This window comes from Phalaenopsis equestris, unplaced genomic scaffold (genome assembly GCF_001263595.1).
Source record: "Phalaenopsis equestris unplaced genomic scaffold, ASM126359v1 Scaffold000010, whole genome shotgun sequence".
Lineage (NCBI taxonomy): Eukaryota > Viridiplantae > Streptophyta > Magnoliopsida > Asparagales > Orchidaceae > Phalaenopsis > Phalaenopsis equestris.
The window spans coordinates 139,327-152,098 of NW_018164452.1; positions in this window are offsets into that span (position 1 = coordinate 139,327).

Consider the following 12,772-nt stretch of genomic DNA (forward strand, 5'->3'; position numbering starts at 1 on the left):
GAGTTTTGTTTACTCATGGGAACATTGATGGAGAAGGTTGATATAGTTAAAAGGACTCAGAAGTCCATTGTGATTCATCCCACCATTAAAAGTAAGGAAGTTGACCGCAAAGGAAAGTCCATCCTCATAAAGGAAGAGGAGTGTGTTCCACCACAACCCATGTTTGAGATTAGGACCAACTCTAAATATGTGTCGCTGGCCCTCACTTAGAAGAGGAATAAGAGTCGCTCTACCTTGAAGTATAAGAACAAGAAAATACCAACAAGTAAAATCTAATGAGCTTGAGGAAATTGGGCTCCCCCATAACTGTCCTCTCTGAGGAGGGAGCAAGTCTTACCCATTGTCCATCGCTCATGATGAGGAAATTGTTCATAGGATTGTTGTCAAGCCACCACAATCTTTCCATTACCACTTGAAAAAGAAGAAGGGCTCATTCATATCAGGGATTCATTATGTGCTCGAGAAGCTCGCCAAAAAATAGAAGTGCTTGATCTCTCAGGTTTTGCATGAGAAGGGGTGTGCAGTCTCTCCACAAAAGAACAGAAAAAATCACAAGAAAGAAAAACTAGGTAGTAGATATCAGAAGACCGACACACCCAGGGTCCCCACCAAGCTACAATTAGGGGACTGATAATTTTGGTTACTTCACCAAGGATGCCTCCCTAACTTTGTTTGGCACCCAAATTGACAGACACTACCACCATTATCAAAATACAACACAATCACTTTCCCACCAAAGCTAGACCAAGACATGATCAAGCTTCTCTGCTGACACATGAGGAACTACTTTCTAGAGCTAAGGAAGCATCTGTCAGCATGAACTCAATTGTGTGGATGTTATGAGCCGGGAATCATACGCACCCATGGCATGATGACATGCTCCTGAAGGCATCCCATCATATACTTGAAAAGAAATTATTCATATGCAAGCCATCAGTGGAAGTTTTTGATGATCTATGGACACAACGTACCATTCCCATAAACAATTCCTGAGAGGAAATTCATTAAAGAGGACATACTAATTCAATCGAAAAGAAATTGGAAAAATTAAGGGCCGTTGCAGGCAATTATTATTTAGACAGAAGAAAGGACTTCCCTGATGACATGGAGAAGGAGTACTCAGAAATAAACACGATGGAGACACGTGCTACCTCATCTACACAAGTGGTGTTACCACCGAGCAATGAAAAATTGATAAAAGAACTGCAAAGGATCATTGATATGACTTAAAATGCGATATTTTCTTCATACATTTTATGTTCATTTTTAATGATATTACACTATAATGGAAGGTAGTTTGCATATTTTTTATTTTAGATATAAGATATTGAGTTTTTTTTTAGAAAAAGGAGCAAAAAAGAAGCACAATGGAGCAAGGAGCTTACTTCTTAACTGGAACTTAGGAGCCTACTTTTGGTGCTTAGGCGCCAGTTAGTTATTCAAGGCTTCTAAAAGGGTGGCGCTTAAGCACCAGAATCGGTTTTCTTCAATATGTATTGAATTTAGATGAATTTAAAGGGGCATCTAAAGTGAATTTTGGGTATTTCGTGAGTTATCAAAAAAGGAGTCAAGAGAAGCAAAAAAAAAAGGAGGAGCAGAGTGTGTGGCATGAGGTCTTGGGCGTCTTTGTGTGTGGAGACTTTTGTTAAGCTTTTATTGAAAGTCATTTTTTTGTGTGTCTCTTAGAGTGAATTGTAAGGAGAGTTTAGAGAATACTTCAAAGAAACTTCAGAGGATTTACTTGGGGAGAAGTTTAAGATAAGCACTTTCTATTTTGTTTGAGTTTTTTTTTTTGTGTGAACCAGAATTTTTATATAAATCATATTTTGTTGTGTTATCCCCATGATGTGTGAACCAGAATTTTTATATAAATCATATTTTGTTGTGTTATCCCCATGAGATTTGAGTACTTTTCTTTATCTTTCTCCTTGCAATAAGAATTAATCATGTGTAGGATTGAAATTGTTATAGATTTCTCTTATTCCATATTTGTGAGTATTCATTACTCCATACTTAATTTACATATTCAATTTGGCCAATTGGTATGTTAAAACTTGTTGTGAAGCCATAATGATAGAGGAGGGCTATGTACTCTACAAATAGTAAGAATCACATTAATATGGTGAGTGATAAGGTAGTTCATTATTTAATGCAAAAATATAAGGAGATAAGATTTAATGGTGTAAATTGGTGTTTCTAGGGTGACAGGCTAGATTCTTAACAATTTGTTCTAGAGTTTGGAACATAAGGACCGGTTCGTGCTAAAGAGAGGGCACATTGGGTAATTTGAAAGTGAGAGGCTAGAACATACCCAGCATAACCTAAGAATTAGGAACTTAACTCTAAGTTAGCCAATGTTCTTTATGCACTCGAAAGAGGGTAATGAATAGGATTGCTCCTATTTGTCACAAAACTTTATTTAAACCCTTAAACTTTTTATTCTTACACAGATTATGATCTCATTACAAGGGGAAAAACTTTTATATATTTTGAACTCTTTCCTGTTTAACTAGTATAGAAACACTTACATTTTCCTTAAGCTTTGAAATATGATTTGTAAAATTTAGTTACTTCATTTTACACATAAATTTGTGACCATATTTCCTAGATAATTGTTTGGAATTTAAGTAAAGTTTTACTAATTTCATAAAAGTGTTTTCACATTCCTCGTGGGATTGATACTTGGGGCTTAAGAAGAAAGTCCTTTATTACTCGAAACGATAAGTGCACATGTGTTGTATCCCTAGTGTGTAAAATTAAATTGTGGGAAGAAAGTGATAATTATATAAGAATTAAACATTGCAAAACCGTTGTGGCATCAAGTTGTTGGAATTGTACTCTGAGATTAAAATTAAAGTATTACACATTAAGAACATACTCATTATGTCGAGTATCAGGTTTTTGACATAATTTTTGGGGAAGGATTACAACGGAACTTTTGACTTAGAAATTTTATTTGAACTAAGGACTTATTTTAGGAAAATCATAGCGCTATTTAAAAATATAGGTGTTTTTTTATAAAATATTTTAAAAAAATAATAGAGAACAAAAATTTTTTTTGTAAGTGTTTTGTTTAATTTTATTTTTTGAAATTTTAATTTTGTATGTGTAGTTTAAGATCTGAGGGTTTAGTACCTTATGATTCTGAGATAGAATGAACTATAAGAAAAAGCTGAAACAAATATAACTTCACAATTTACAAGAAATGATGAACACATCACATGATAACATTGATAATCAAACAATTGAAAATGAACATCATCATTTATAAATATTTTTAAGGATCTATTCCAACCCTACAACAATTGAAATTCACTTGAGTATGCAAACCCCTGTTGTAGCGACTAACTCATTTGAACTCAAACATGCTATAATCCAAATGGTACAAAACAATCAGTTTTGGGGAACTCCATCTCAGGATCCTAACTTACACCTTGTTAGTTTTCTAGAATTAACAATAATCAATAATTTAAGGAGGATAAGCTGTCTATAAAAACTTGATCCTCGACACAATGAGTGTGTTCTTAATGTGTAATTACTTCAATTTCAATCTCAGAATATGGCGCTGAAAAATTGATGTCATAATGGTTTACAATGTTTAATTCCTAAATAATTCTTATTTTCTTTCCATAATTTAATTTTGCACACTAAGGATACTATGCAAGTGTGTGTATCATTTCAACTAATAAAAGACTTTCTTTTTAAGCTACAAGTATCGATCCCACAGGGAAGGTGAAAACTCTTTTATGAACTTAGTAAAACTTTACTTAAACTCTACTTAAACTCTCTTTACTTAAACTCTAGACAATTATCTAGGAAGTAAGGTCGCAATTTTATGTTTAAAAAGAAGTAAATAAATTCTACAAATCCTATTTCAAAGCTTAAAGAAATTTCTAAGTGTTTCTAAACTAGTTAAATAGAAAAAAGTTCAAATTATGTAAATGTCTTTCCCCTTGCAATGAGATCATAATCAGTGTAGTAATCAAATGTTTAAAAGTTTAAAAGAAATTTTGTGACAAATAGAAGAAATTCTAATTTTTTCTCTCTTCTGAGTGCATAAAGAACATTGGCTAATCTAGAGTTAAGTTCCTCATTCTAAGGTTATACTGGGTAGGTTCTAGCCTCTCACCTCTAGATTACCACTGTGCCCTCTCTTTAGAACTAACCGGTGCTTAAGTTCTAAACTCTAGATTAAATTTATAAGAATCTAGCGTGTCACCCTAGGAACATCTATTTACACCCATCAAATCTTATCTTCCTCTCTATTTGTACTAACCAATGGACTACCTTATCACCCACCAGATTAATTTGATTCTTACTAATTGAGGATTACATAACACTTCTGAGTCAATTTGGTTTCACAACAAGTTTTAACATAATAATAGTCCAGATTGAATATGTAAATTAAGTACAAAGTAATGAATCATCACAATTATGAAATAAAAGAAATCTTAAAAAATTCTAATCCTGCACATGATTTATTCTTATTGCAAGAAGAATGATAAAGAAAACTACTCAGACCTCATGTGGATAACAAAACAGATCATGATTTATATTAAAATTCTGGTTCACGCAATAAACAAAGCTAAAAAAAAATACAAAGTACTTTTCTTAAACTTCTCCACAAGCAAATCCTCTGAAGTTACTTTGAGGTATTCTCAAAACTATCCTTACAATTCACTTCAACAGAGACACAAAATAATAAATATCACTAAAATCTTAACAAAAGTCTCTACACACACACACCCAAGACCTCACGCCACACATTCTTCTCCTCCCCTTTTTTTGGCTTCTCTTGATTCCTTTTATGATAACTCATGAAATTCACAAGAGTCACTTCAAATTCCCCTTCAAAATTTATCCAAATTCAATGTATATTGATGAAAACTAATTCTAGTGCCTAAGCGCCCAACTATGGGCACTTAAATGCCACCCGTTTAAAAGCCTCGAATAGCTGACGGGTGCCTAGACGCCAGTTAAGAAATGAGCTCCTTACTCCATTTTGCTCCCTTTTTGCTCATTTTTTTACAAAACTCCATCTCTTGTACTTGAAACCAAAAACATGAAAATAAACTTCCATTAAAATGCAATATCATTAAAATAGGTATAAAATGTATAAAGAAAAATAACACATTTTCAAGTGTATAAATTCCCCCAAACTTAAAGTTTACTTATCCTCAAATAACTCTACTATTTTATAAACCAAATGCTTTAACTTATGGTAGTGGGTTTAATTATAAATTTCTATAGTTTTTCCCCCTAAAGGTGATAGTGAAAGTTTAGAAAAAAATTTTAATAACTCAGGGTAGATTAAGGTAGAAGAGTACCTAGTCATCAAGTTAGGAATTTTGATTTTCTATTTATTTCAAAAACAATCGTAATTTTTCACACTTACGAATTCTATAAGAATTAAAAAGAAAATAGAATTATATGAGAACACTACTAGTAAATATTTGACTAATACGTTAGAATTGATAGTAAGCTCAGAATTGTAATCAAGTTTCTTCCCTTCAGATGATTCAAGTGAAGACATGTTTCAATTAGGCATCTTCTCAAGCTTCTCCTCACATATTTTTCTTTTTACTTTTTCTTTCTCTTTTTATTTTTTTTTCTTTACTTTTTATTTTTCATTTCCTTTCTTTCATGATCTTTTTAATCCTTACTCTTTTATGTAGGGGTTATTATTTCTGGATCAGTCTTTAATGATTATGAACTTCACTATCCTCCTCCTAAAGTTAAAAATTTCTCACATTTCTTCATTTGATAATGTGTATTAGTATAAAAATAATTTTTCATAGAGTCTCAATTCTTTTTAAAGTGTAAATATAAGATCCTCAATGTTTCAAAAATACAATTTGTTTTACTATGAATAGTAAAAGCATATTCCTTTCCTTTTGTACCAAATATCTTAACTACAAAACTACTCTTTATCATTAAAAAAGTTTTACTTAAGTTTATTATAACATTCATAGAATCAAAAATATAGTTCTCTAAAGATAACACCACATACCACAAGTTATATTTAAAATAATTTTTAATTATAGTATTTTGAGGACAAATAAATTCCAGTTTTTAAAATTTTTTCGGCCCCCCCCCCCTAAACTTAAATTTTTAAACATATCAAAACATTTTAGTACAAACTAAGTATGAAGAGAGAAAAATTTAACAGAATTATGATCTATCACATGTTCTAGACATGAAAATCGTGCAATTACAAGTAGTAAAAGTATGTGTGTGTAGCGGTATTAGATATCAAATTAACAAGTATAGCATACAAATTTTAAAGTAAAAGAACTACTCTAACACACAGGCAATGCTATATATAATCTCAAGCAAATAGAAAATAGCAGTACATTAATAACTACAAGTCCAAAATCCACAATAGTAGTTTCATAAATAACATAATTTCCAGTACATTCAAATAACTATAAGGCAACAACAACTAATCATAAATAACATAATTTGCAGTACATTCAAATAACTATAAGGCAACAACAACTAATGAAAGTAAACACAACTAGAATCAAAATCAAAACTCCTCCCAATCTTTACCATCATCATCACCATCTTCTTCTTCTTCTTCTTATTTAATAGGCTTGAGGCATTCAAAAGTAGGATAATGAGGATATGAGGGAAACTTCACACTCTGATCTTATTTCAGGAAGCTCACAAGAGATGTATTGAAACTAGCTTTATAATCACTTTTCCATTTCGAATCCTATTCCAAATTTTCCCAACGATCAACATTCGTCTATAGTTGGCACTGTACAAAATTAATATCATTCTGATGTGCTTGATAGTATTCACACAGTTATTCCCAAATAGTAGGAAGTGGAGCAGCAGCACTAGAAGTAGAAGGTCTAGAGGTGGAGATAGAAAGAATATCTGAAGATTGACCTCTGAACCATGTGTAGCATGTTTCCATATATAACCACATTAGCCTTTTCAATAGGCTTTAGTGGTTGTAATAACTCCTCCCAAGCATCAAAATTTACACTAGATTGTTTGCATTTAGTAAGGATAAGTGAGGGGTAACCCAAACCTACAGTGGAACCTCAAGTAGAAGAACTGATAATGGACTTGCGGATGAGAGAGCCAATGTCAATAGGTTTCATCTTTTGAATGCAATAATTCAAGGTGGCTCTCTCCCAGGTCACTTCACTTAAATGATTTGTAGGGGCAAGTTGAGTAGAGATAAAAAATGTATGCCTTTGATGGAGCATTAAACATAAAAGAAGAAAAATTTACCTTGTGGTTGTTCTTAATTTTCCAAACTCAATGCCCATTAGTCATAAATTCAATGATCTCATCAAGCCTCATGTTAGTAGGATCAAATTCAGAATAAAAGCAATCTAATATGCTAGGCAACTAGTATAATGTGTTGATCTGATAGGAGTAAACTCAACTTTCCTCTCCTGAACAAATACCTCATCATTTGACGCCTCTGAGAAGTTTGCATAGACCTCTCAAATAACTGAAATAACTACTACTACACTGAAGTAGCAGAACCTTTCCCAGTGTTATGCTACAATCAAATTCTCTACAACACCTCCAAGACGAGAAAAGTTTCATTTAGAAATCAACTTCTTTGATGAAAGTAAATCATTATAAAAATCTTGTGCTTTCAAACTTGTAAATTTTTTTTAATAAAAAATTTCTTTCTCCTTTCCTCTCTTTGTCTTAGGAACCATCTAAATTATCAAGAAAAATTCCAATAAATTCCAAATATAGGTTCTAAAGGCTCCTACAAATATTTTTCAAGCAAATAAGCTTCCCACCAGAGATTTTTTTCTCTAATTTCTCAAAATTTCCAAACTTTCGGCATCTTCATAATGTGAAAGAAATCCATGGTGAAAGAAGAAAATTTCTTAGGCAAAGTGTAGATATTAGCTAGAGAGGAAGAAATCCAAAGTTTTTAGGCCCTAAATCCACAAGATTTGAAAGGTACGACAAGCCCTAGAGTGCACAAGTGACGAGTAGAAGGTAAAAGAATAAGCTTGAGCAGAAAAAATTTTGTCAAACTGGCTATTTTTGTGATTTTAGAAATCAAACTGGTGGTTCAGCTGGTCTGGTGCCTAGGCACCAGATTTGACACTTAGGCACCCTGCTTCACGGGTGCTGACGCTTAAGCGCTAGATTTCAGAGCCTAAGCGCCAATGCCCAATTTTACAAATTAATATTTTTCTGATAATAGCACAACAAACCTAAGGCCTCCAGACCCTAATTTAGCCAATTCAACATTATTTTGATAATTTTAACATCTTCCAAACTTCTCCCCCATTTCGTTTTCACAAGTACTAGTTTTTAACATAAACAATCCAATCGATTGAAGCACACTAACACAAAATATAACATTCACAAACTTAGTTTAAACTTACAAACTTATACATCACTTCATTACAAAGCAACAGATGTCAATCCTATGTAAACTTAATTAAACGCATATGACTACACAACATAAAAACATTCAGGAACACAAGCACCTACAAATCCAAGTTTATCACAACATCAAACATCTCATATATTAGATTTTCAACACCCACATCTAGTAATAATTGTCGCTATTTTCCTCAACATTCTCATTTATCGACTAGTGATGCTCAAACAAGTTATAAAACAGAAAGTGAGAAAATTTTTCTGCAGACCTTTCTCCGATCCAGTTGTTATTCTTATACATCCTAATTAGCGCCTCTTAAAAATTTGCCAAGTTATCAAATTGAAGCTTCATCTGCCAATCCAGATGATCAAACAGATAGGAGATGTTGTTACATTTGTTTTGAATATTTGTAATATCTTCCTCAATCTTTTTTTTTCTTTCAACAATTCCTTCAATGCTCACTATAAGAAATCCATTGTAGTAGGTCTGGGTGTCCTTATTGATTTATTTATTTATATCAAACTCTCCATTTTCCCTGCTTTCCATTGATCTTGAAGCCACAGTCTCCAAAAGAAGGTTGCACTCTCCTCCTCCCAAATGCACTCACACGCTTATAAGATGAAGCCAAGTGGTCACCATGAAAGTTCATGGTGATTTAAAAAGAGAAACATCGGTTTAAACCGCAAATGGGCGGTTTAATGGTGATTTTTTTAACTGTGATGCCTAGACACCAAATTTTGGTGCTTAAGCACCGGTCTAACATTAAACTGGCACTTAGGTGTCAGATTTCGGCTCCTAGGCAACAGTGCCCAAATAAGTACCGCTTTGCCATCTGTCTAATTAACACGTCCCAACCTCATTTTGATCATTAAATTAGTGTATAGTGCTTATAGTGCTTCTCCTCATCATCATCAAGTAGGTCACATTGCAACTTGATACATTAAATAAAGCAACATTTATCAATCCACAAAAATTATCATGGGTTGCCTCCCATGAAGCACTTGGTTCACGTCGTCAGCCCTACGTATCCAATGTTTATTCTGGTTGACCTAACATCAATACTTCCACAAATATAAGCATGTTTCTAATTATTCAAGGCTTCAATCTGAATCCATTTACTTTAAATATTCTTTATATTTTCAGATCTTTAATGTCCACATCACCATTTGGATATAGTTTAATTACAATAAATAGCTTCGACCACCTGGACTTAAGTTTTCTGGGAAATAATTTCAATATAGTATTATATAGTAAAACTTCTTGTCCATGCTCAAAATAATTTCTTAAAATCTTTCGATCATGCCACATTTTCATATTTTTCTTATAAATTTTTGCATTCTCATAAGATTTATTTCTAATCTCCTTAAGCTCATTTTATTGCAACAACTGTTTCTCGTCAGCATTTTTCAAATTATAATTAAATTCCTTTACAACCCAATAAGCTTTATGCTCTAGTTCAACTAGCAAGTGACAATCTTTTCCATATATGAGCCTATATAGTGACATTCCTATTGGAGTTTTATAATCCTTCTTATAGACACAAAATGTGCTATCAGGTCTTGCAGGCTAATACACCTAAAATATATAGCATTCATGTACACATTTTTATACCTATCTTTAAGGATATTGCACTTTCATGGAAGGTATTTGCGTATTTTTATTTCAGGTACACTTAAATGGATGAAATATGGTGTAAGGAGTAAAAAGAGATCAAATTTGGAGCAAAAATGAAGAAGATGTGCAAATGAACAGTGGCACCTAAGCACCCAGGACTGACGCTTAAGCGTTAGGAGAACAGAGAAGGCAACGCCTAAGTGCCGAATACCTCACTCTTAAGCGCCAGAGGTAGTTATTAAAAAATTTAATGAATTTGAAAAAAATTTGAAGGGGTGTTTGAAGAAACTTTTAGTGAAAAAATGTGCATTATAGTTAATGGGCACGGAAATACATTCAAATGGCTATTGAAAGAAGACAAATCTTGGAAGATTAATTGAATGTGGACACATTTTTGAAGAGATGCCAAAGCACTTTTTTTAAAATTATAAAAAAGGACATGGATTGCATCAAAATCTCCCCCCACACCGCCTCTCTTCATAGAATAATTTGGATATTTTTAGAGAGAAGAAAGGGAGGAGTGGTAGTTGTGTTAGCAGAGAGTATTGTAAGAGAAAGGAAGAGAATCAAAGAAACTTCAAGAGTTTTGTGAAGAGGAATATAAGATAAGTTTTTAGCTTTGTGACTACATTTGATTTTAATTTAAACTTCTTGTGGGTTTGCTTGATTTCTACTTTTAAACTTAAGTGTTGTTGAGTTTTCTCTATGAACTCTGAGTAGTTTTCTTTCTTTTTGCCTTAAAATGATAAGTGATTAAGTGTTAGATGAAAGTTGTGTGAAGTATTGATCTTTAATGTCAGATTAAGTTGTGATGATTTAATCCTTGCACTTAATTTACTTATTGATTTGGCCAAGTAAGATGTTAATATTTGTCGTGGGAACATGTAAGATCTGAGGTGATATTGTCTCAGTCAACTAATGTTGAGAATCACATGAGATTGTATGGATGAGAATGTAATTCATATGGTTGAGTGCAAATAAATAGGGAAATAAACTTTGAAGGGTGTAGAGTTAGAGGTCTTAAGTGTTATAGGGTAAAGCCCCCAATGTGGTTTATTATTTTAGGTCTTGATACAAGATATTAGCCCCTAGGTGGAGGGAGAAGAGGGAACTCTAGAGTGAGAGCTAGTATCTTCCCTACCTAGCCCGTCTTCAGGACTATTCAAATTTTAAATTAGTCAATGTTAATTAGTCAATGTTCTTTAATGTTCTTTATAGCATCTCTAGTAAGGGTAAAGAATAATATTGCTCTTATTTGGTACAACACAATTTAAATACCTCCACAACATAATTCCTATACTTATTATTAATTCATAATAAGGAAAAAGATATTTTTTTTATATTGCTTTCATCTTACAAAAATCTAGTTAAATTTAATTATTTGTATACTATAATTTCAGTTATCTAAAATTACCAAAAAGAATCAAACTTTCATTCTTATTATAACATCTATAGTTTGAGTAAGAATATTTTTCAAATTAGAATTTACTTTTTATCTAATTTTTTTCTTAAAATTGTTTAGTACTCCCTGTGGGTTCGATATTCGGGGCTTAATAAAAAAAAGTCCTATATTAGTTGATAATGATACGTATACTTGCATAGTATCCTAATATTTAAATATAATAGTTGCACTTTTATTTTCCTTGGAGTCAAGTTGTTAGCATCATTGTAAAGGAAGAAATATAAATAAAGAAAAATAAGAATATAACCACACATACATCGTAGTACTATTGTAAAAGTCTGGATCACATGCCAATGTTTTCTATTAGGATTTACACTCTTTTCTAATAGATTCTGCTTGAAGAGGATTCAGTTGAAGTGTTTGATCCACCACAGTCAGTGTTCAAGGTTGGTTCTAGATTGAAAGTCATGTAATTGACTAGGTCATAGAGGAGGAACTGTAACCATAAAGTTCTGAAGGCCAAAAGGGCAGAGGTTGCAAAGTTGGTCCTCGTTGAGGAAACTCCTCAGTCGAAGGAAATCAAAGTACCTGAGACCTCACCTCTCCTTAGAGGGAGCATGTTTCACCTACTATTTGCTACTACTGGAGAAGAGAGCTGGCGAGACTCGGGAAGGCAACCCGATTGGGAGTCAGAGGATCCATAATACCTGCAGCCAACTTCATCTTCATCATTTTTTAAAGCGGGGGAAGAGATCTCTTTTAATTTCATGATTGGACACTTCAGCTAGACCACTGGTATGACGATGATATGCTATGAAAATTCTATGTTTAATTCCATTTCACTTAGTTAATGTTTCGATTCTTATATTCTTAAAATGATTTCCCCCATTTGTAATGATCACCCTTAAAATTTTGAATATAGTAAAAAATTTTTTCTTTAAAAATTTTGCAACATTTTGAGTATCACAGTAAGGATAAAGAAATTTCTTCAATCCATTTAGAAACATAATCCAAAGCTACTAAAATATACAAATTTATGAATGATGATATAAATGGTCTCATAAAATCCAAACCCCATACATCAAAAATTTCAAATTCTAAAGTAAAATTTAGGGGCATTTCATTTTTTTTAAATATGTTGTCTACTCTCTGACATCTATCACATGTTCTTAAATAAATATTAACAATTCTAAATAAAGTAGGCTAGTAAAATCTAGATTGTAGAAGTTTAAATGTTTTATCCACTACAAAATGTCCCCCAAAATCATATTCATGACATTTTTGAATTATTTCTTGGGCTTTTTTAAATGGTACACATCTTCGAAGCACTTGATTGTTACATTTCTTATATAAATAAGGGTCATCCCAGACAAAATATT